The sequence below is a fragment of the Lissotriton helveticus genome, chromosome 5_1 (assembly GCF_964261635.1).
Source record: "Lissotriton helveticus chromosome 5_1, aLisHel1.1, whole genome shotgun sequence".
In the NCBI taxonomy this organism is placed as follows: Eukaryota; Metazoa; Chordata; class Amphibia; order Caudata; family Salamandridae; genus Lissotriton; species Lissotriton helveticus.
Genome location: NC_136065.1, coordinates 2122429746 through 2122451325, shown reverse-complemented (window position 1 = coordinate 2122451325; position 21580 = coordinate 2122429746). Strand labels below are relative to the sequence as shown.

At 51.8% G+C, this 21580-nt stretch overlaps 1 protein-coding gene across 1 annotated transcript in view; it reads left to right on the top strand.

Moving 5' to 3' along the window:
• LAMC3 (laminin subunit gamma 3) overlaps positions 1 to 21580 on the top strand; it is a 702649-nt gene that overhangs the window by 544913 nt on the left and 136156 nt on the right. The window lies entirely within an intron of this gene.

Below are 21580 nucleotides of genomic sequence, written 5' to 3'. Positions count from 1 at the left end.
TGTGTCTTTTGGACTTTGGCCCTTAGGGCAGGTTCACCCCTAGACTTTTTGCTTGAAATGGTGACCTGGAGATGGTGATTTTTGGATTCTGCGCACTTTCACTGTGTCCCAGTGGAAAGTGCGTGCGCACTCTGAGTGCATGTGCTGAGCTAGGCCTGCCCGCCCATAGGAATGCATGGGGAATGTATGTGTCCCTGGTAGTTCCTGATGCGTGGGGTGTACAGGCTTGAGTCTGGTATGTGTGAACTCGTGAGAGTGAATGCTGCGAGATGGTGTATGCAGCATGTATGTGTCTAGTAGGGAAGCGCCATTTCTAGACATGGCTGTACGTGTGCTGTGAGGGTGCTGGCGTGTGATTGGCTGGAGCTGGCTGGCATGCCAGGCTCCAGGAAGTCTGGATGGGTCTGCCCGGTGGTGAGTGGGAGTTTAGCATGAGTGATGTGTGGGAGGAGTGTACCTGTGTCCTGGATGGGCTGGGTTTTCCCCACACAATGCTGGCTCTGCCCCCCTGTGGTGTGTCTAATGACCCAAGCCCTGCCAGTGAATAGAGAAGGTGGTTGAAGTAAACAGAGTACTCACGAACCAGCTGCGACTGGTTCAACCCCCCCCTCTGCACCTTCAGACAAAGGGAAGCACTGTATAAAAATGGGGCTGTGTCCCCACAGATGTTGTTCTCTTTTCCAGGATCCTGAGGGGGCTGTTGCTGCCGCTGGGCCAGAGGACCGCCACTTGGGGTGTCTCCCTGCCTGGAGACCCAGTGTGCTGGCTCTGGGCCCAGCCTTGCCCCCCTGCCAGCCTACAAGGACTTTATTGCTGAACTGAGTGCTCCCTAGCGCTTGAGAGCGCTTTCTTTTTGTCCTAGCGCTGAGGGAGCGCTTTACTGGCCTCTAGCGCTGTGAGAGCGCTTTATTTGGGCATTTAGCGCAGGAAGCGCTGCATTTGTACGCCCCTAGCGCTTGGAAGCGCTTGATGGTGTGCTGGCGCTTGGGAGCGCGTTATCCTCGCAGCCGGTGCCCACCCGGCGATTGCCCCGGTGATTTGCTGCTGTTTTGGGAATTTAACGCGAGGGAGCCCGGTTAACTAATCCCCAACCTAAGGAGTGCCGAAGACGGGCCGCCGCGCTGCCCGCGACGACCCGGAAGTGTTCCGGCCGGCCGGCCAATCATAGCGCGGCCCCGGGAGAAGCAACCGGAAGTCCCGCCTCCGCAGTTCCAGCGCGAGGAGAAGAAACCGGGACTGAGCAGGTGAGGACCGCGGGGCTCCGGTGCAGAGCCCCGCCTGCTGCCCAGTACCGGCTGACCTCGGCGTGTGAAGAGGAGCAGGGGCCCCGGAGAGCAGGCAGACCCGGTGAGTGCTCCTGTAAGGAGAGAGGGGGCGTCGGGGCATATTGCGGTGCCCGCCCTCCTCGGTGGTGATCGCCTGGTCTTGGGGGGCATTATTGAAGTCCACGAAGGGCTCCGGCGGCCATTTGCGGTAGAGGGGGGCGTCGGGGCATATTGTTGGTGCCCGCCCCCCCCTGTGTGCTCGCCCCAACCAGTGGTGCATTTCTTTACGTAGAGCCCCGAGAGGCTCAAGGCAGCGCTACATTGGCTGGAAGAGCCCACGAGGCTCCTGGGGGGCACCAGTTGTTTTGAAGAGCCCAGAGAGGCTCGTGAGCCCCACAATTGTGTTTTGAGCCCAGAGAGGCTCAAGAAGGGCATTTTGATTTACTTGGAGCCCAGGGAGGCTCAAAAGCGCCACAGTTGTGTCTAGAGCCCTGAGAGGCTCTAGGGGGCACATCTTTGTTCTGGGGCATAGAGCCCAGTGAGGCTCCCACGTTGGCCCCAGTATTGTCTCACACAGCTGCCCAGCACTTCGTGGGCAGCTGCTCCGTTTAGGCCCTGACATTGGGACACATGGACAGTCACAGGTGGTGACTTGTGAGATTGGCGCAATTATTATTGTTCTTACACCTCTGAATGTATTGTGATGCATCATGTGTTTTCTTCCCTTACACCTCTGAATGAATGTTATGCATTGCATCATGTGTCATGTGCTTCCACCCCCACAGGTATTGTGATGTGTAGGTGGTTGTTTTCTCCCTAGTACAGGTGGTGCTAGTGAGGTCCTGGTTACCAGTGATTACTGGTTGTGTGCTATTTTGTGCTATATTCTATGTACTAAGTGCTATTTCTGAAAGTGCTACTTCTGATTCCTGACAGTGGTCCAGGTGGCCCTGTCTTGTACATATCCCCTGTAAATTCTGCCCGTGCCCCTGGCACATTGTAAAGTGTGTGTTTTATCTAATGTGTTTTGGTGTAATACAAAGGCTATTTTTATATAACCTTGTGTAGAGTTTCCTTTGTGGTGGGCCTTTGGTTGTTGTTGCTGGGGTGCGTGCGCAAATACTTAGCCTACATCGCCTCCAAGTTTAGCCTTGCTGCTCGCGCCACGTTACCTAGAGGGTGAGTAGGGGTTATCTTGGCGTGTAACTCCCTTGCCCTGACTTGGGTGTGGTGATCTCTGACTGACTTTGGCGAAAGCCCTGGTCAGCCAGGGATCCCATTTCCAACATTGGCGGCAAGCGGTGGGATAAGGATTTGTGTTTGCGTTGTACCTTAGTGGTAACTGGCCATACCACAAAACTCTGCATTTAGATGACCACATTTTAGGGGATTGTTTTTTTTGGAAGTTTCATATTTTCTTCTCCTGAAGGTATCATTGTGCAATTGTGTCCAGTACATTTGTTCCCCTGCCCCGCGCCCAGAGTCTGGTACCTGTGTCACTTGTGGTCAGGTTGAGAAGTCAGGGGTGGTAGAAACTGCCTTACTAGTCCGAGGGGGGGGGTTGTGTGTGGATGAATGGTGTGTGGCACTAGGCAAATGAGTGTGAGATCTCTGGGGTAGAGAGCTTGCTGATACCTGGTGAATTGTGTACTCCTGTGTTAGCTCAGACCCCTAGGTTCCCTGTGTGATCTCTTCTTTTAGAATGTCCGCCAGAACTGAGCCTGCTTTTGATTTCTGTGTTCTGTTTAGATACAGTATGGGAGAGTTGGTAAGGTTCTGTGAAGAGAGAGACATAGGGGTGGATGAGTTAGACACTCAGTCCGAACTTAGGAGCAGCCTGATCCTATGGCAAAAGGGTCAGTGGGATCTTGAGCGCAGTGAGGAAAGGGCCCGGGCTGCACACCAGGAGGGTGGTGGGTCTGTGGGGAGCCATGAAGATTCAGAAGAGGAGGAATAAGATGACAGCACCTGGATGCCAGTAGAGAGTAGAGACCCCATAGATAGGGAGTCCCTTGCTGGGTCCAGTGTAGGAGGCAGCGCCTCATCCCTTTACCTGTCCCCAGAGGAGCTGGAAGATAGGAGGAGAGAAAGGGAGCACCAGCTGGCTTTAGAGAGGCTCAGGTTGGAGCATGCCCAGGCTATGGCACAGCTGGGCATTAGAAAGCAACAGCTGGAGGTTAAGAAGCAACAGCTGGAGACAGAGAGGGTCTTAGCGCAGGACAGGATAGAGGAGGCTGAGAGGGCCGCCACCAGAGGCAAAGTAGCTTTGGAGGGTAGACTATCCCCTGCGCGCAGTGTTGAATGTCTGGATTCCCCAGGGAGGGTTGAGTCCAGTGGTGGCAGCTATTTAGATTTCAGTGTAGGAAATCCCAGTCCCAATTCCCCCAGTCTGGTACCTTTTTCCCCAGAGGAGGAGTTAAGGGTGAAGTTCAGGGACAGTAGGAAACTGTCTCACCAGTCTTGGGTAGATTTTGAGGATGAATGTTGTGATACACTGTGGGCTTGGGTAGAGGTTCACACTGACTCTGATTTTGAAGTCTTGTTTGATCTTATTGTCCAAGAGCAGGTGCTCAGTGGTTGTTCGCCAGAGTTGCGCCAACACCTGTTGCAAATTGGATTTACTGATCCAGAGTTACTGGCAAGGGAAGCCGACCGCTGGGAAAGGGCCAGAGGTTCTCTAGAGTCATTAGGGAGTGAGTCCAAAAGAAGTGGTTCAGGTATCTTCCAGCCCAGCGTGGTGGAAGAGGCTCAGTGTAGCCCAGCTAGGTCCCAGGATAGCGAGGAGGGTGTAGGGGCTCACTGCCTGGCTCAGTGGAGCAGGAGTGAGGGGGAGACCAAGGTTCCCCAGACGCCCGAAGCCCTGCCTCAGGACTTGGATGGTTTCTGTAGGGAACACCAGGTTGGGGACCTAGGCTGTCCTGTTAGTCCACTTGAGGAAGATCTCCTAGTGAGTAGAGGACCTGGAGCGTCTGTAACCAGAGCTCCTATGGTTCTAGAGTCTGGCAGTACCGCTCCGGTAGGGAGGGTACAGGAGTCCAGAGTGAGGAGTGATTGGGGGAGTTCCCCAGTGGAAGGACCAGTGGGTCAGGGACTACCCAGTTGGGCTAGGTTCCCGTGTAGTGACCATGGTAACACCACTTCTGGTCTGGGGGATCGTCACGCACTGTCAGGTGGACAGAGGGCGGGAGATCTGCGCCAGACAGACAGTCACGCAACAGATGTGACATTTGTTAGCCTCAGGGGGATTGCGTGTGAATCCCCAGAAGTCCTGGAGTGCCAGGCAATTGTTCCACCGAAGGTTCTAGACCAGAGGTTGGGAGGCCAGGTTCAGGATCAGCCTGACCTGAAGGGTAGGACGACTGTAACCAGTGTCCTGACCGGTTCTTCTTCCAGAGGAACTTCTCCAGATGGGAGAGGGCAGACCTCTGGAAGGGGGTGCAGAGGGTGGGAGAGCCCACCTCTGACCCCGGTGCAACCTGAGTGGATAAGTCCTGGGTTGGAATGGCGTTCTAGGGGTACCCCTCGCAGAGGGAGGAGGAACCCTAGGAGAAGAGGTAGGGGGAGGAGAGCCTTCCCTGAGACTCCTGGTCCGCCTGAGGTTGTAGGCCTTAGGCTGGAGAACCAGTGGCAGTCTAGTCCTGTCTTGCAGACAGGAAGAGTGGAGAATGGCTCCTATGTGCCAGGGGTTACTACCCCCCGCTCTGCGAATTGGCATGGACCAGTGGCACCTGGGTGGCCCAGGGCCTGGTCCTGGCCGCGGACAGCTTGGGACTACCAGTGGGGTAGCCCAGTTGGTCCAGACAGTGTGTTTAGAAGGAATCCCATGGGTTCACCGTGGCATAGAACAGGAGGGTGTCCCTGCAGTTGCGGGCCCGCGTCCGTGTTCTATCGCCCCAAGCAGGGAAGTCCATCACGGTGGTGATTGGTCTCCCCTGCGTTTTGGCTGGAAGGGGGTTATGTTGGACTTTGGCCCTTAGGGCAGGTTCACCCCTAGACTTTTTGCTTGAAATGGTGACCTGGAGATGGTGATTTTTGGATTCTGCGCACTTTCACTGTGTCCCAGTGGAAAGTGCGTGCGCACTCTGAGTGCATGTGCTGAGCTAGGCCTGCCCGCCCATAGGAATGCATGGGGAATGTATGTGTCCCTGGTAGTTCCTGATGCGTGGGGTGTACAGGCTTGAGTCTGGTATGTGTGAACTCGTGTGAGTGAATGCTGCGCAACGGTGTATGCAGCATGTATGTGTCTAGTAGGGAAGCGCCATTTCTAGACATGGCTGTACGTGTGCTGTGAGGGTGCTGGCGTGTGATTGGCTGGAGCTGGCTGGCATGCCAGGCTCCAGGAAGTCTGGATGGGTCTGCCCGGTGGTGAGTGGGAGTTTAGCATGAGTGAAGTGTGGGAGGAGTGTACCTGTGTCCTGGATGGGCTGGGTTTTCCCCACACAATGCTGGCTCCGCCCCCCTGTGGTGTGTCTAATGACCCAAGCCCTGCCAGTGAATAGAGAGGGTGGTTGAAGTAAACAGAGTACTCACGAACCAGCTGCGACTGGTTCCGCCCCCACTCTGCACCTTCAGACAAAGGGAAGCACTGTATAAAAATGGGGCTGTGTCCCCACAGATGTTGTTCTCTTTTCCAGGATCCTGAGGGGGCTGTTGCTGCCGCTGGGCCAGAGGACCGCCACTTGGGGTGTCTCCCTGCCTGGAGACCCAGTGTGCTGGCTCTGGGCCCAGCCTTGCCCCCCTGCCAGCCTACAAGGACTTTATTGCTGAACTGAGTGCTCCCTAGCGCTTGAGAGCGCTTTCTTTTTGTCCTAGCGCTGAGGGAGCGCTTTACTGGCCTCTAGCGCTGTGAGAGCGCTTTATTTGGGCATTTAGCGCAGGAAGCGCTGCATTTGTACGCCCCTAGCGCTTGGAAGCGCTTGATGGTGTGCTGGCGCTTGGGAGCGCGTTATCCTCGCAGCCGGTGCCCACCCGGCGATTGCCCCGGTGATTTGCTGCTGTTTTGGGAATTTAACGCGAGGGAGCCCGGTTAGATAATCCCCAACCTAAGGAGTGCCGAAGACGGGCCGCCGCGCTGCCCGCGACGACCCGGAAGTGTTCCGGCCGGCCGGCCAATCATAGCGCGGCCCCGGGAGAAGCAACCGGAAGTCCCGCCTCCGCAGTTCCAGCGCGAGGAGAAGAAACCGGGACTGAGCAGGTGAGGACCGCGGGGCTCCGGTGCAGAGCCCCGCCTGCTGCCCAGTACCGGCTGACCTCGGCGTGTGAAGAGGAGCAGGGGCCCCGGAGAGCAGGCAGACCCGGTGAGTGCTCCTGTAAGGAGAGAGGGGGCGTTGGGGCATATTGCGGTGCCCGCCCTCCTCGGTGGTGATCGCCTGGTCTTGGGGGGCATTATTGAAGTCCACGAAGGGCTCCGGCGGCCATTTGCGGTAGAGGGGGGCGTCGGGGCATATTGTTGGTGCCCGCCCCCCCCTGTGTGCTCGCCCCAACCAGTGGTGCATTTCTTTACGTAGAGCCCCGAGAGGCTCAAGGCAGCGCTACATTGGCTGGAAGAGCCCACGAGGCTCCTGGGGGGCACCAGTTGTTTTGAAGAGCCCAGAGAGGCTCGTGAGCCCCACAATTGTGTTTTGAGCCCAGAGAGGCTCAAGAAGGGCATTTTGATTTACTTAGAGCCCAGGGAGGCTCAAAAGCGCCACAGTTGTGTCTAGAGCCCTGAGAGGCTCTAGGGGGCACATCTTTGTTCTGGGGCATAGAGCCCAGTGAGGCTCCCACGTTGGCCCCAGTATTGTCTCACACAGCTGCCCAGCACTTCGTGGGCAGCTGCTCCGTTTAGGCCCTGACATTGGGACACATGGACAGTCACAGGTGGTGACTTGTGAGATTGGCGCAATTATTATTGTTCTTACACCTCTGAATGTATTGTGATGCATCATGTGTTTTCTTCCCTTACACCTCTGAATGAATGTTATGCATTGCATCATGTGTCATGTGCTTCCACCCCCACAGGTATTGTGATGTGTAGGTGGTTGTTTTCTCCCTAGTACAGGTGGTGCTAGTGAGGTCCTGGTTACCAGTGATTACTGGTTGTGTGCTATTTTGTGCTATATTCTATGTACTAAGTGCTATTTCTGAAAGTGCTACTTCTGATTCCTGACAGTGGTCCAGGTGGCCCTGTCTTGTACATATCCCCTGTAAATTCTGCCCGTGCCCCTGGCACATTGTAAAGTGTGTGTTTTATCTAATGTGTTTTGGTGTAATACAAAGGCTATTTTTATATAACCTTGTGTAGAGTTTCCTTTGTGGTGGGCCTTTGGTTGTTGTTGCTGGGGTGCGTGCGCAAATACTTAGCCTACATCGCCTCCAAGTTTAGCCTTGCTGCTCGCGCCACGTTACCTAGAGGGTGAGTAGGGGTTATCTTGGCGTGTAACTCCCTTGCCCTGACTTGGGTGTGGTGATCTCTGACTGACTTTGGCGAAAGCCCTGGTCAGCCAGGGATCCCATTTCCAACAGTGTCCATCCAGTGACCCCTTATAAGGTTCCTCCAATGACTCCACGGTGTGTCCATCCTGTGACCCCTTGTGAGGTTCCTCAGTGACTCCACAGTGTGTCCATCCAGTGACCCCTGGTGAGGTACCTCCAGTGACTCCACAGTGTGTCCATCCAGTGACCCCTTGTGACGTTCCTCCAGTGACTCCACGGTGTGTCCATCCAGTGACCCCATGAAAGGTTCCTCCAGTGACTCCACGGTGTGATCATCCAGTGACTCCTTGTGAGGTTCCTCCAGTGACTCCACGGTGTGATCATCCAGTGACTCCTTGTAAGGTTCCTCCAGTGACTCCACAGGGTGTCTGTTAGACGGGGACCCGGAGGGTCGGCCGAGTACTGGGGGAGAGGCCTCCGATGAGGGCCGTCTCCGGCGATCGTACAGACAAGTCACTTCTCCCCCCAAAGATAGACACCACACCAGGATGAGATCAACACTCTTTATATAGGGTTCTTGCGGCAAGGTTATCAGCGATACAGGAGATTCAGGACTCGAGGGTCCCCTCAATTCTAGTCTCTGTAGGAAAAGGGGGTAGCGGGACAGTCTGGGTACCGGATCGGCACCGGGGGTGGCAAGAGGGAAGCTCACAATCCTCGAGCTTAGGAGTCTGCAAGGTCGGGCCGCGGCAGCGCCAGCCGGCTAGAGTGGAGGTCTACAACGAAGGGGCCGCGGCAGCGCCAGCAGGCCAAGGCGATGGTTTCCGTTGCAGAGGGCCGCGGCAGCGCCAGCAGGCCAAGGCGATAGTTCACGTGGCAGAAGGCCGCGGCAGCGCCGGCAGGCCAAGATGATGGTTGCACGAGGTGGAGGGCCGCGGCAGCGCCAGCAGGCCAAGGCGGTGGTTTCACGAGGGTAGGCCGCGGCAGCGCCAGCAGGCCAAGACGAAGGGTTCACAGGGCAGGGCTGCGGCAGCGCCGGCAGTCCGTCAAGGATGAGTTCTTCTCGGTGTCTCTCGACTCCAGGATACAACTGCCTTCCTGGTCTGGAGCTGCCCCAGTTATAGGTCTGGTCCCCTTTGATGTCCGGACCCTCGCGCCTGGAGGTCGGGAGGTCCGGAATGAGGGAGTCCAGACACCCAGCAGGGGGGTGGAGCCAGCGGCCAGGGAGGCCGGGGGTGATCGACACCTGGCGGAGGAGAGCCGTTGACGACTCCTTCTTCCATTGACCTGCCAAGTGGTCTCTTTACCCCCTGTGTGGAGGTTGGTGCCTCGATGTCGGGGCCTGGCCAGGCCCAGGGTTGGGGTCGAGTTGAGGCCACGCGGCCTCGTGCTGTAGTGTCCAAAGATGGCGGCTGGGCCGGGGCCATGGTGCTGATGGGGACCAGGGCCAGCCGGTACGGGAGGGTTCAGGAGCTGGCGTCCCATTGTGGACGGGTTGTGGGTTGCCTCGGGGGGTTGCCGGGGTGGCTCTTGCTGGGGATTCAGGGAGAGCCGGGGTCCGGGCCCCGTTGGGCGGAGGGGGGACGGGCCAGCCACGAGGCCTGTCCAACATGCGTCCCCCCCAGCTGAAGGCAGGGAGAGTCAGCCATCCTCTTGGGGACTCTCCCCGCCGAGGCGGAAGAAGCGTGACAGGCCGTCTGCATTGGCGTGGTCCTGGCCTGGACGATGCTCCACAGTGAAGTCCATCCCCTGCAGGGAGATGGACCAGCGCAACAGTTTCGGGTTTTCCCCCCGCATCTGCATCAGCCATTGCAGGGGTTGGTGGTCTGTCTGTACCCTAAAGGGGGTGCCGAAGAGGTAGGGCCGGAGCTTCTTGAGGGCCCATACTACGGCGAAGGCCTCCCTCTCGATGGTGCTCCAGCGCTGTTCCCGGGCCAGCAGGCGTCGGCTGATGAATGCCACTGGCTGATCGACTCCCTCGGTGTTGAGTTGGGAGAGGACGGCCCCCACGCCCTGATCGGAGGCGTCCGTCTCTACAATGAATTCCCGGCCGTAGTCGGGAGCTTGGAGCACAGGGGCAGTGCACTTGGCGGCCTTCAGCTTCTCGAAGGCCGATTGGCAGTCCGGAGTCCAGTTGACTGTTTTGGGTTCTTCTTGGTTGTGAGCTCCGTGAGGGGCCCCACGATGCTGCCATAGTCCTTCACAAACCGCCGGTAGTACCCGGTGAGTCCCAGGAAGGCCCGGACCTCGGGTTGGGTCGTAGGGGGTTGCCAGGCCTGGATGGCAGCGATCTTGAGCTGGAGGGGGGCCACCAGACCGCTTCCCACTTGGTGTCCTAGGTAGGTCACGGACCCTTGGCCAACCTGACATTTGCTGGCCTTGACTGTGAGCCCGGCCTGCCGGAGGGCGTGTAGAACTTCCCGCAGGTGGCGGAGGTGGTCGGTCCAGTGGTGACTGTACACAGCGATGTCGTCCAGGTAGGCGGCGCTGAATTCTTCGAGGCCCGCCAGTACCTGGTTCACGAGTCGTTGAAATGTTGCCGGAGCGTTTTTCATGCCGAATGGCATCACCTTGAAGTGGTAGTGACCGTCCGGGGTAGAGAAGGCGGACCGCTCTTGGGCCCTGGGGGTGAGGCCGATTTGCCAGTAGCCCGCTGTTAAATCGAAGATGCTCAGGTAGCGGGCGGCCCCCATACGGTCAATTAGCTCATCTGCCCGGGGGATAGGGTGAGCGTCGGTCCTGGTAACGGCATTCAGTCCCCGGTAGTCCACACAGAACCGGAGCTCAGGGGCAACGCCCGGGGCGGCAGCCTTAGGGACCAGGATGACTGGGCTGGCCCAGGGGCTGTCAGAGGGTTCGATCACTCCCAGGGCCAGCATCTTGGATACCTCGGTCTGGATGCAGGCGCGCACCCGATCTGGTACGCGGTACGCCCTGTGTCGAATAGGGGGGCTGTCCCCGGTGTCCACATCGTGAAGGCACCAGGGGGTGACCCCGGGGGTGAGAGAGAACAAGGATGCGAATCGTGTCAGGAGAGCTTGACAGTCTTGGCGTTGCTCTGGGGACAAGGCCTCGGAGAGTCTGACCCCTTCCACTGAGCCATCCTGCTCTAGGGTCCTCAGCAGGTCAGGAAGGGGCTCGGAGTCCTCTTCCGTCCCATTATCAGTAGCCATCAGGAGGCTGAGTTCTGAGCGTACAAAATGGGGCTTGAGTCTGCTGGCATGGAGGACCCGTAGGGGGTTCCGGGAGGTTTCCATGTCGATTAAGTAGGTGACGGGCCCCTTGCGTTCGATCACCTTGAAGGGTCCGGACCATTTGTCCTGTAGGGCACAGGGTTCAACCGGGGACATCACTCAGACCTGCTGTCCCGGCTCGAACTCGATGGAGGAGGCGTGCTGATCATACCATTTCTTCATGTCTTCCTGACTGGCTTCAAGGTTGGCTTTGGCGAGCTCCCGGAATCGCCGGGTCTGGTTGCGAAGGGCCAAGAGATACTTGTATATATCAGGGGGAGTTTTCTGGGGGGGCCTCTCCCAACCTTCTTTGACTAGGCTGAGGGGACCCCGGACGGGGTGTCCGTACAGGAGTTCAAATGGGCTGAAGCCTAGGGATTTTTGAGGGACTTCTCGGTAGGCGAACAGGAGGCACGGGAGTAGCACGGAGGGGTTCTTCTAGGCCCATGATCATTCCTTTGAGAGTGCGGTTAAACCGCTCGACCAATCCATTTCCCTGCGGGTGATAGGGAGTCGTGAATTTGTAGGTGACCCCGCACTGTTGCCAGAGAGACTTCATGTATTTCGAGATGAAGTTCGTGCCCCTGTCACTGACGACCTCCCGGGGGAAGCCCACCCGGGAGAAGATCCCCATCAGGGCTCGGCCTACCACGGGTGCCGTCACGGTGTGAAGAGGGATGGCCTCGGGATAGCGGGTGGCGTGGTCCACCAGGACCAGGATGAACTGGTGTCCTTGGGCTGTCCGGGGGTCCAGGGGCCCCACAATGTCTATTCCCACCCGTTCGAACGGGGTGGTGACGACGGGAAAGGGCTGTAAGGGTGCTGTGGAAAAGTACATTTTGCCATGTTGTATGTGCCTACGTGTTCCCCATCTTATGTTATATGTGCATGATCGATATGCATGTATTCCCCTCTGATCGATTAAAGACGCAATTACAGTTGTGTCCATCTCTAGTACGCCAGTTTCCAGTCTTCGTGAAAACAACGAATATTAGGCCTATGTAAAACTACGTTGCCACCTTTCACAGTGTGCACGTTAATTCATTGAAATTGTCCCCGTTTCTAGGCCTCAAAAGGGCCCGGACTCAGATTCAGCTCCTGTCTCCTGAACCCTCTCCGAGGAGCGATACAGCCCCCACCTGTATCCCTGACCCTTAGCTTACTTCTTGCCACGCAGTGCCCGGCCCGGCCTGGCTCTGCCTCCCAGTCTGCCAGGAGTATGTTATGTTTCTAGTTATCAGTCCAGCCCTCCTTCTCTGCATTCCTAAGCTACTGAATCGCATCAATAGTTTCCGTCATGGTCTAGCCTTTATGTCTCCATGTAAGAGAAATACTGTATTAATGTTCATAGAATATTTCTCGCACACGCAACACATGTAGAATTATGCACGCACCAGTCTTAGAGTCTATTAGCCTTTGCCCTGATAACTTTTGGATTCTATCAACATGTACTCCAAACACCAGATACCAGATATGCTATAGGTACATGTCGTACTGACATCGCAGACTTTAGTCTCCTCTTCTAGCGCAGAAGTCATAGCCCCAGTTCTCCCTGGTAACACGTCATTGCCCATTTGCGCGCACCACTAGGTTAGAGGTCCCAGCTGCTCAGGTAGCCCCCTCCATGTTTCCGCCCCGTTTATGACATATTCTGTTACGTTTACATCACATGTCTATGTATACGCCCTGTACACGCCTTCTTGTTACATCATTTTGCCCTTATCTTTCGCGACTGCTACGAGTCACGCCTACTGCTACGCCTACTGTATTGAATGTAATGTATTTGTTTAAGTATATATACTATGCACCCATATTAAAAGTTACCCTTATTCCCTTGTCCGTCCCCAGGCAGCTGCCTTTCTGCCTTCATTCCCTTCCCGTGCAGGCTGTCCTGTTCCTGTCCTTTATGTCTGATTAAAGCCTGACGACTCAAGATACCTCGAATCCTGACTCTTATTTATTGAGCTACCTGTTTATAGAGTATCCTGAAAAATAGAACCGGTAATTAATTATTTATTTACCACATAATGGCGCCCGAATAGGGACTTGCCCTTTCCCCACGCGCCGGAGAAGCCACGCAGGCCCCCTGATCCTCTGCAGCCGTGATGGAACCATACTGTGCACGTGCAGATATTTCTGCTTCAAGTATCCCTCAGGCCCACGGAGGAGACGGAGGTTGCGGTCCAGCGTCCAGACGAGGCGGTGAGGAACGCGGCGAGTCCCGACCAGAGCCCAAGCCGAGAGTCCAAGGTCCGAGGTATCCAGAGGCCCACCTGTAACTGAAGTCCGAAGTTCGTAGTCCGTCGTCGTAGCAGTCCAGTCCAGTCCGAGGCCTTCCGTTCTTGCTGCCCGGTGAGTACCGTTGCTGGGGTAGTATCTAGACAGGGTCAAATTAATTTGTCTCTGGTCCGTGGGTTTGGGTACGCAGATCCAACACGAAGTGTTCACCTAGGTGGACGCGGGTCCTGACGTGTCTCTTTTTGGGACCGGTAAGTTTCGTGCTGTTTTAGCAGTACATCTAGTCATTCTAGTAAGTTCTGTTCTCGAGAAATTCATGTGTTCTGTTCTCAGTATACCAGGTAATATTCTGTTCGAACTGTTATTTTAAATGTTATTTCATGTGTTTTCAATGTCGTGGTATGAGTGATTTGTTTTTCAGTTATTATTGTGTTTATCGTGTATTGTATTGTGTCCAGACTCCAGCCTAAATTATGCCTTTATTCTCGAGGTTACGTCAGTTAAAAACCAGAAAAGGTCTGCTCGAGGAAGCAGTTCCTGTCCCGCCTAGGGACAGTCCAGGTCATTTTATGTATCATAAGCATGGCCTAAGTGCCATATTATATCTAGACTTATGGGTGGATTACACCAAGGAATTAGAAGAGAAATATAGATGGCCCATGTCAGGTACATGGGATGCTGAGTGTATCATGCGAGTAGAAGAAGCATTATGGAAAAAGAAATCCAGACAGTCCCAGAAAGATGCCATCGAGTTATGGCGCAAAGAATCTCATAGAAGAACAGAAAAAGAAATCAGAAAGACAGAATTAAGTAGGGAATCCTCAGAAAGAGCCCAAGAAAGGGAATTAATCGAAGTAGGTGAACGAGTTAAAGCCGAACAGTCAGACAGACAGAGAAATGCCCTTATTAAGGGTATGTATCCTCTTCTTGCCGAGGGCTTGCCGAAAGCAACCCCGGAAACACCATGTAATTTTCCGCCGCCCTTAGTTCCGATTAAGCTACGTCACAAACCGACTGCAGCTGATATTTTCCTCTCGTCCTATTTGGACGACACAGTCCCAGAATATGCAAATCCTGCTCCGCCAGCTCCCGTAAATAATGTAATTCCTGTTCCTCCAGCCACCGGGGCACCCGTTACAGCACCTGTTACGGTACCCCCGGTCCAGCCTACAGTACATGTACCCGCTACATCAGTCACTCTACCAGCACGTACAGTACACACCGACGATTCTAGTCTAGGGGCTGCGGGGGGAAGTCCTCCTGGAACCCCGCCTCAACACAGACGTGTGACATTACTCGAGCTACATGCCCGAGCGTTACAGCGTTCACCCAAACATCAGTCAGTTGCAGATATCAAGCGAGCCCTTACCGAATGCCGTTATGATCCAGTCCCAGGCGATGATGATATGGTTATATATTCATTGCGTGTAAGACGGGTGACCGAATATTTGGACACCCTACCGAATATGAAAGAATATCTAGACAGAATATATCGTTTCATCCGTACAGGAGTAGATCCAGGAAGTATTGGCGAGGCCATGGCTCAAAGAAAAGTCGAGATTCAGCTCATGCTTTTGAAGTTTCTAATTAATTGTTTAATACGAGAACAAGATTATCCGGATAAAGATCCGGAAGAAATGAAAGTCCTGACCAGGTGGAGTGACCACATAGCCGAGGGAAGACACAAGACACAGAGCTGTATAGACAGTATGTACAAGAAGATCCGTAGGGAAATAATAAAGTTACACGAGAAACGGAAAGCAGTACAAGTAAGCGAGAAAGAAGACAACTCTTCTACTGAAGAGGTAGACGACGAGAATACCTCTAGAATAGCGTATGTAGGTAGAACTAGACTTCCCGACCGACATTCACGCCTAGAACACAAGAAAGTTTTCCCTCCTCCAGCACCAGAACAAGGTTCTCTTGAGCAAGTATTTCAAGCTACCGATCACATTCTGAAATCACGAATCGGTTTTAGTGAACTTGGTACCATGCATGAACAAGAACTAGCCCGATCAGCAGTCCGATGGACTACTGATTCTACCACTTTTCCTGACGAAATAGTGGCACAAATGTTTCTGAAACTGCCCCCAGCCGAGCAGCGACTGGTGGGTATGTATATGATCCAGCACCTCATTACACTGTATGAGGGTCAGCATTCTGATCCAGGTCCGTTACATGATGTTCTGAACGAGTTACTCCAGTATAGATGGAAAGGTCTAGGTACTGATTTAATTAGTGTCATTCTAGAACAGCGCCACAAATACCGAACGTTTCTGAATCCGCATTTTGTTCATTTCTCACCTCCAGAAAGTAAATCATTTTACATAGATAGACAGCATCCGTTACGAGAAGTACACCCAGTTAGGACAACGGGTGGTGATCTAGAACGAGTATTTGTTTACACCCCTATCACAAAGATGGAACTCTTAGAGATGAAAAAGTTAATTCCCTGTCACGACAAAGATCCAGCAGGGTTCCATCGAGAATTAAAAGACATGCTCCGTATGGGAGAATACACGTATCCTGATATCATTAAAATGTTAAAGGTTCTGTTGCCCGCAGGGGTATATGAGAAACTCAAGGAAAAGGAATGGGAGGTGGGAGAGAAAAAGATAGATTGGACAGCTCTAGAAGCTGAAGATACTTCACGAGTACCAGGTACCGGTCTAGGGGCTAAAGTTAAAGAATTGCCCGAGTTATTGATACAGGTCTTGCCAAGGTTACTAGCCATGAAAAAGGAAGATTGGGATGCAATCTCAGCATGTAAACAGAAACAGGATGAAGACACTAGTGATTTTTATTCTAGATTTGAAAAATGTTTTATAATTAACAGTGGTCTGAAGACGAGTAGTGAATCGTACCCTCATCTTTTTGTTACCAAACTAGTCGAGAATTCAAGTCCACAAGTTAAAAATCGAGTTTTGAAAGTCGAAAGTAGTTGGCAAGCTAATACTCCGTCCCAAATGTTACAGATGCTCCAGTATCACCAGAACAGAATCAGGGAAGAGCAAGAACACGAAAGGAGACGTATGAAAGACACGAAAATGAAAGTATTAGTTGCACAATCTGTTCCACAAGACAGTCAGAAGCGGGTCCGAATCAAGCCAGTCATCCTGCAGCTCCCGTTAAAGGGACTTGCAATTACTGTAAACAGCCAGGTCATTTTATAAACGAGTGTGCAGTTCTGAAACACAACATAGCTACTGGTAAGACTAAAGAAAGACCACGTCCGCCTAGACAAGAACAAGTTTCACAGACTTCTCAGTCACCACAGAATGCACGACAGACAGCTCCAGCACCGCAGCCTATCGCTGCAACACAGCATGTTACACAGCAAATGTACCAGTATGCTCAGTCAGAGTATCCAGAGTATCAACAGTATTCATGAAACAGCCTAGAGAGGGAGGTAGGCTTGCCTCTCATCGAGATACCTGTAGATCAAGAGGGTCCCTATGTGCACAGTCAAGTATTAGGGAAAGACAGAAAGTTTCTGATTGATACAGGGGCAAGTAGGACTACTATCAGTCATGACGAGGTTCCAGGGGCTCCGCCCTCAGGCTCTAAAAATGTTTCCCTTGGATTTTAAGGAAAGCCGATTGTTAATGAAATTTCGAAGCCAGTTTCCCTAGAAGTTGGTCCATTGTCCCGAACTACTGATTTGTTACTCACGAAATCATGTCCCGAAAATTTGTTAGGCATTAAAACACTGAAAGAATTAGGTGCAGTAATTTGCTGCTCCCCAGAAGGAGTCCGATTGTTTTTACGTGACTTTAAAGGTCACTATGTATTACGTGATTTTGATCCCAGATTACTGAATGTACCGCAGCATTTATGGGCGCAAGGTCCAACTGATGTAGGATGTATGCACATCACACCCCATCGTGTGACTCTCAAACAAGGTATAGTTTTGCCACGAATCAGACAGTACAGATTGCCACCTGAGGCTGTAGCAGCCTTATCCAAAATTATTGACACGCTTATTGCTCAAGGAGTGGTTGTAGAAACTGACTCCAATGTATGTAATTCTCCTATCATTCCAGTCTTGAAACGTACTGATCCAAATGCACCTCCAGTATATCGATTAGTGATTGACCTTCGAGAGCTTAATAAATGTATCCTACCCCAGTATCCAGTAGTCCCAGATATTTCTTCCCTATTGACAGCCATTGATTCCGAAGCTACATTTTTCACTGTTATCGATCTCAAAAATGCATTTTTCAGTGTCCCCATTCATCCAGACAGCCAGTACCTTTTTGGTTTTTGTTTAAATGGAAGGAGCTATAAATTCACACGAGCTCCTCAAGGTTTCACAGAAAGCCCTAGTATTTACAGTCAAGCACTTAAGAGACAACTAGACAATATTCACATGCCAACTGACACTGCCCTGCTCCAGTATGTCGATGATCTACTGATCACAGCCCGTTCTGAACGTGACTGCGAGCGTGCGTCACTTACAGTTCTGTATTTCCTGGCCGAGCAGGGGCACAAGGTGTCCCCTTCCAAATTACAATTCTGTGTCCAGCAAGTGATCTACTTAGGCCACTTACTGTCCAAGTGGGGTAGGCAGTTGACACCAGATCGTATCCAGTTAATAGCGAGTCTTCCACAGCCCAAGACACAGAAGGAGGTACGAGCTTTTATTGGCCTCACTTCTTATTGCAGACAATGGATTCCTCAGTATGCATTTCTAGCCAAGCCACTGATACAGTTAACGACACAGGAGGCAGCCGTATCGACTGTCCTCCCTTGGACCCAGGAACATACACTTGTTTTTAATGAATTAAAGAAAGCCTTATGTCAAGCACCTGTTCTAGCAACACCGAACTACAGTAAGCCTTTTACACTTTTTGTCACAGAACGTGATGGTACTGCATTATCTGTTCTCACACAAGATCAAGCAGGACAGTACAAGCCCTGTGCTTATTTTTCGAGCACATTAGATCCAGTAGCCCAGGCTCTGCCTGCGTGCCTCAAGTCAGTTGCAGCCACAGCTCTAGCAATCAGACAGAGTGATTCCATAGTGTTAGGACATTCCCTGACAGTACAAGTTCCACACTCTGTGGAAGTTCTTTTAAACCGTACACAGACTCAGCATTTGACAATCGCACGTTTAACAGGTTATGAACTGACACTGTTCCAGCCACACATAGAAATCAGACGCTGCAACATTCTAAATCCTGCTACACTGTTACCGTCAGTTACTTCAAATCCTGCCACACATGACTGTGTGGAAGTTGTTAACGCTATGACTAAGCCAAGACAAGATCTGACAGACATTGCATTACCTAATCCCGACCTGACACTCTATGTGGATGGTTCATGTATGAGAACAAGTACAGGAGAACTAGTAGCCGCGTATGCAGTGACTACTGAAACTAAAGTTATAGAAACACACCGTATTGACACCCTGTCTGCTCAAGCAGCAGAGCTAGTTGCTCTGACCCAAGCCTGCATACGTGCTAAAAACCTGAAAGTAAACATATATACAGACTCACGTTACGCATTCGGAGTCGTACATGACTTTGGAGTGCTCTGGCAGGAGAGAGGTTTCATGACTTCTCATGGAACCAAGATTCAGCATGGTCTCCTCATCCAAGCTCTGTTAGATGCAATACATTTACCGACAGCTATTGCTATCATGAAGTGCAAAGCACATACGAAAGTTACTGACATCATTTCCCAAGGTAACGATCTAGCAGATCGAACAGCCAAGCTTACAGCTCAGACTCCAGACATTCCAGTTAACACGACACAGACACTCACTCCAGATCCGACTACTTGTATGACAGTTAAGGACCCTACACAAGATGTCATAGACATACAGTTACATGCTACTCCCGAAGAAATCAAGAAATGGTCCGAACAAGGAGGGGTCCAGACAGATCAAGGATGGGTGACGAAGGGAAAAGCCACATGGTTTCTCCCCGACTCTATGGTTCAAGTCATTATCAATACCGCACATAGTCCAGCCCATCTAGGAGAAAAAGCTATGTTAGACAGTATTCAGAACCTTTGGTTCAACAAGCATTTACGAGCGGCAGCCAAGCAGAAAGTCCGTACCTGTATGATATGTTGTCAGTTCAATCCAGGTAAAAGTGTCCCGGTGGAACAAGGTGGATTCCAACCTCCTGACCACCCTTTTGAAGTCCTCCAGATGGATTACATTCAGATGGAGCGATGTCGAGGTTTCAAGTATGTCCTCGTAGTTGTATGCGCTTTGTCCAGGTGGACAGAAGCATATCCAGTTCCAGATTACACAGCCGCGACCACTGCCAGGCAGTTGGTTCGTGAATTCTTTCCCCGCTATGGACTCCCTAGGGTCGTGTATTCTGATAACGGCCAGCCATTCTCATCCGAGCTTATGAAACATGTTTCCTTTCTGTTAGGGTACCAGTGGAAGTTCCATTGTGTGCGCCATCCTGAAGCAGCCGGTCTCGTAGAGAGACATAATCAGACCCTGAAAATTCGCATTGCGAAAATATGTAAAGAGAAAGGTGTAGACTGGCGAGTTGCCCTGCCAGTAGCCTTATTTTTTATGAGGATGGTTGCACATTCCAGATCGGGTCTGTCCCCGTACGAGGTCGTATTCGGCCGCCCCCAAACATGTGGGGTACACCTAGACCCCGCAGTATTACAGATGTTTCCAGTAATATGCTGACAGATTACCTAGCTTCCTTGATGTCTGCCCTACACTCTTGTCGTTCACGGGTTGCCGCCGCATTTCCAGACAACACCGAGGTGAAACCGCATGAAGTCATTCCAGGAAACCTGGTGTTGGTGCGGAATTTTGATCGTTCAAGTCCGCTGGAGCCCCGTTGGAAGGAGCCCCGCCTCGTCTTGTTAACAACAAGGACCGCAGTCAAGCTCGAGGGGAGGAAAGGATGGGTCCACCTGTCCCATATAAAGAAATTCCATGGACTACCAGACAAGACTTTTGCTAAGGACTGTTCTATTCCTAAAGACTGCCTAAAAACAGACTCTGAACTTAAAGTTCCCTTGTTAGAGAAAACTCCGCAACAGGAGTATAAACTGAAGCTCCGGTCTAGTAAAATAAGTCAGCCAGTTTAATTGTCTAAGTCCCTCTCGGGTGAAACGGTTAGACAGGTTCCTGACATGTATGAGATAGACCCCCATAGTGAGAGAGTTAGTCAAAACTCTAAACGATGTATTGTTGTTCTAAGTTTTTTGCTATTTTTGAGTCTAATGGTTACCTGCACAAGTTATGCTTTACATTTATGTTTTCCAGTCTCACATATAAATATGTTTTCTAATGCTACAGTAGAGCACACATTTATTGATCTGCCTCCTCACGAGCTATCCTATCGTCTTGCTATGCGAAATAATACATTCATTAGAATGTTACACTATTCACACCAGACCAGCAATGCCACTAATTGTTGGGTGTGTGGTCGACTCCCCCCTTTCCAGACACCGAAGGGAGTTCTGCCACTCTTTCCTTATCCGTTTTCACATAATGGTTCGTGTGGAGCATGGTCCACTTTAACGTCATCCTCAACTGATATGTCCCTTCTGAATAGAACATGTTTCCCAGACAAGCAAGGTCTTTCCCATAGAACAGGGTTAGATCTAGAAAATGAAGTATATGATTTAGGTAATTATTCTTCGAATTTCATGGTCCTGAATGTTCAGTCTGATACTACTCCAGATTTGCCTGCTATTTCAGTACTACCAGTCAAAGGCGAATTATGTGTCAGAAAGAATGGTTCCGCACATGTAGGACATAGTGATTGTACTACTACTGTCGAGTATAGTGACAGTGGGAAATCTATTTTCAAAGCTTCCCGTCATTCTTATTTTGTTTGTGGTCAGACCGCATATGTTCGTCTGCCCCTCGATTGGGATGGAACATGTTACATTGCCTTCCTACTGCCACCAGTTTTTCTAGCCCCATCTGATTATCACAGAAACACACATCTAGTACACGTCAGACCTAGAAGGGAGATCGAGTCCCCAATTGTCGATCAAACTGAAACTACTCTAGAACAGTATCAAGACTTTAATAAAGGTTTCTTCTTCTTTATAGGACCTGTCCAGAATAGTAAGTTAATACGTAGGTTAACAAGAACCCTTGAAGCAGTAGTGAATGAGACTACTTCTGCTCTAGGTAACTTAACTGAAGAGCAATCTGCTATGAGATTTGTCGTGCTCCAAAATCGTCTCGTTCTTGACGTCATACTGGCCGATAGAGGAGGAGCATGTAGAGTCATCGGATCTAGTTGCTGCATTTTCATTCCTAATAACGCGCCGTCTGTTTATTCAGCTATCACCAGACTTCATAAAATTGCCCATCAGTTACACCAGAATCCAGGCACCTGGACATGGTCCGGTTGGCTCTGGAGTATTATATCTGCCTGGGGATGGAAAGTATTGTCATTCCTAGGTATTGCAGTAATGATCATATTCACT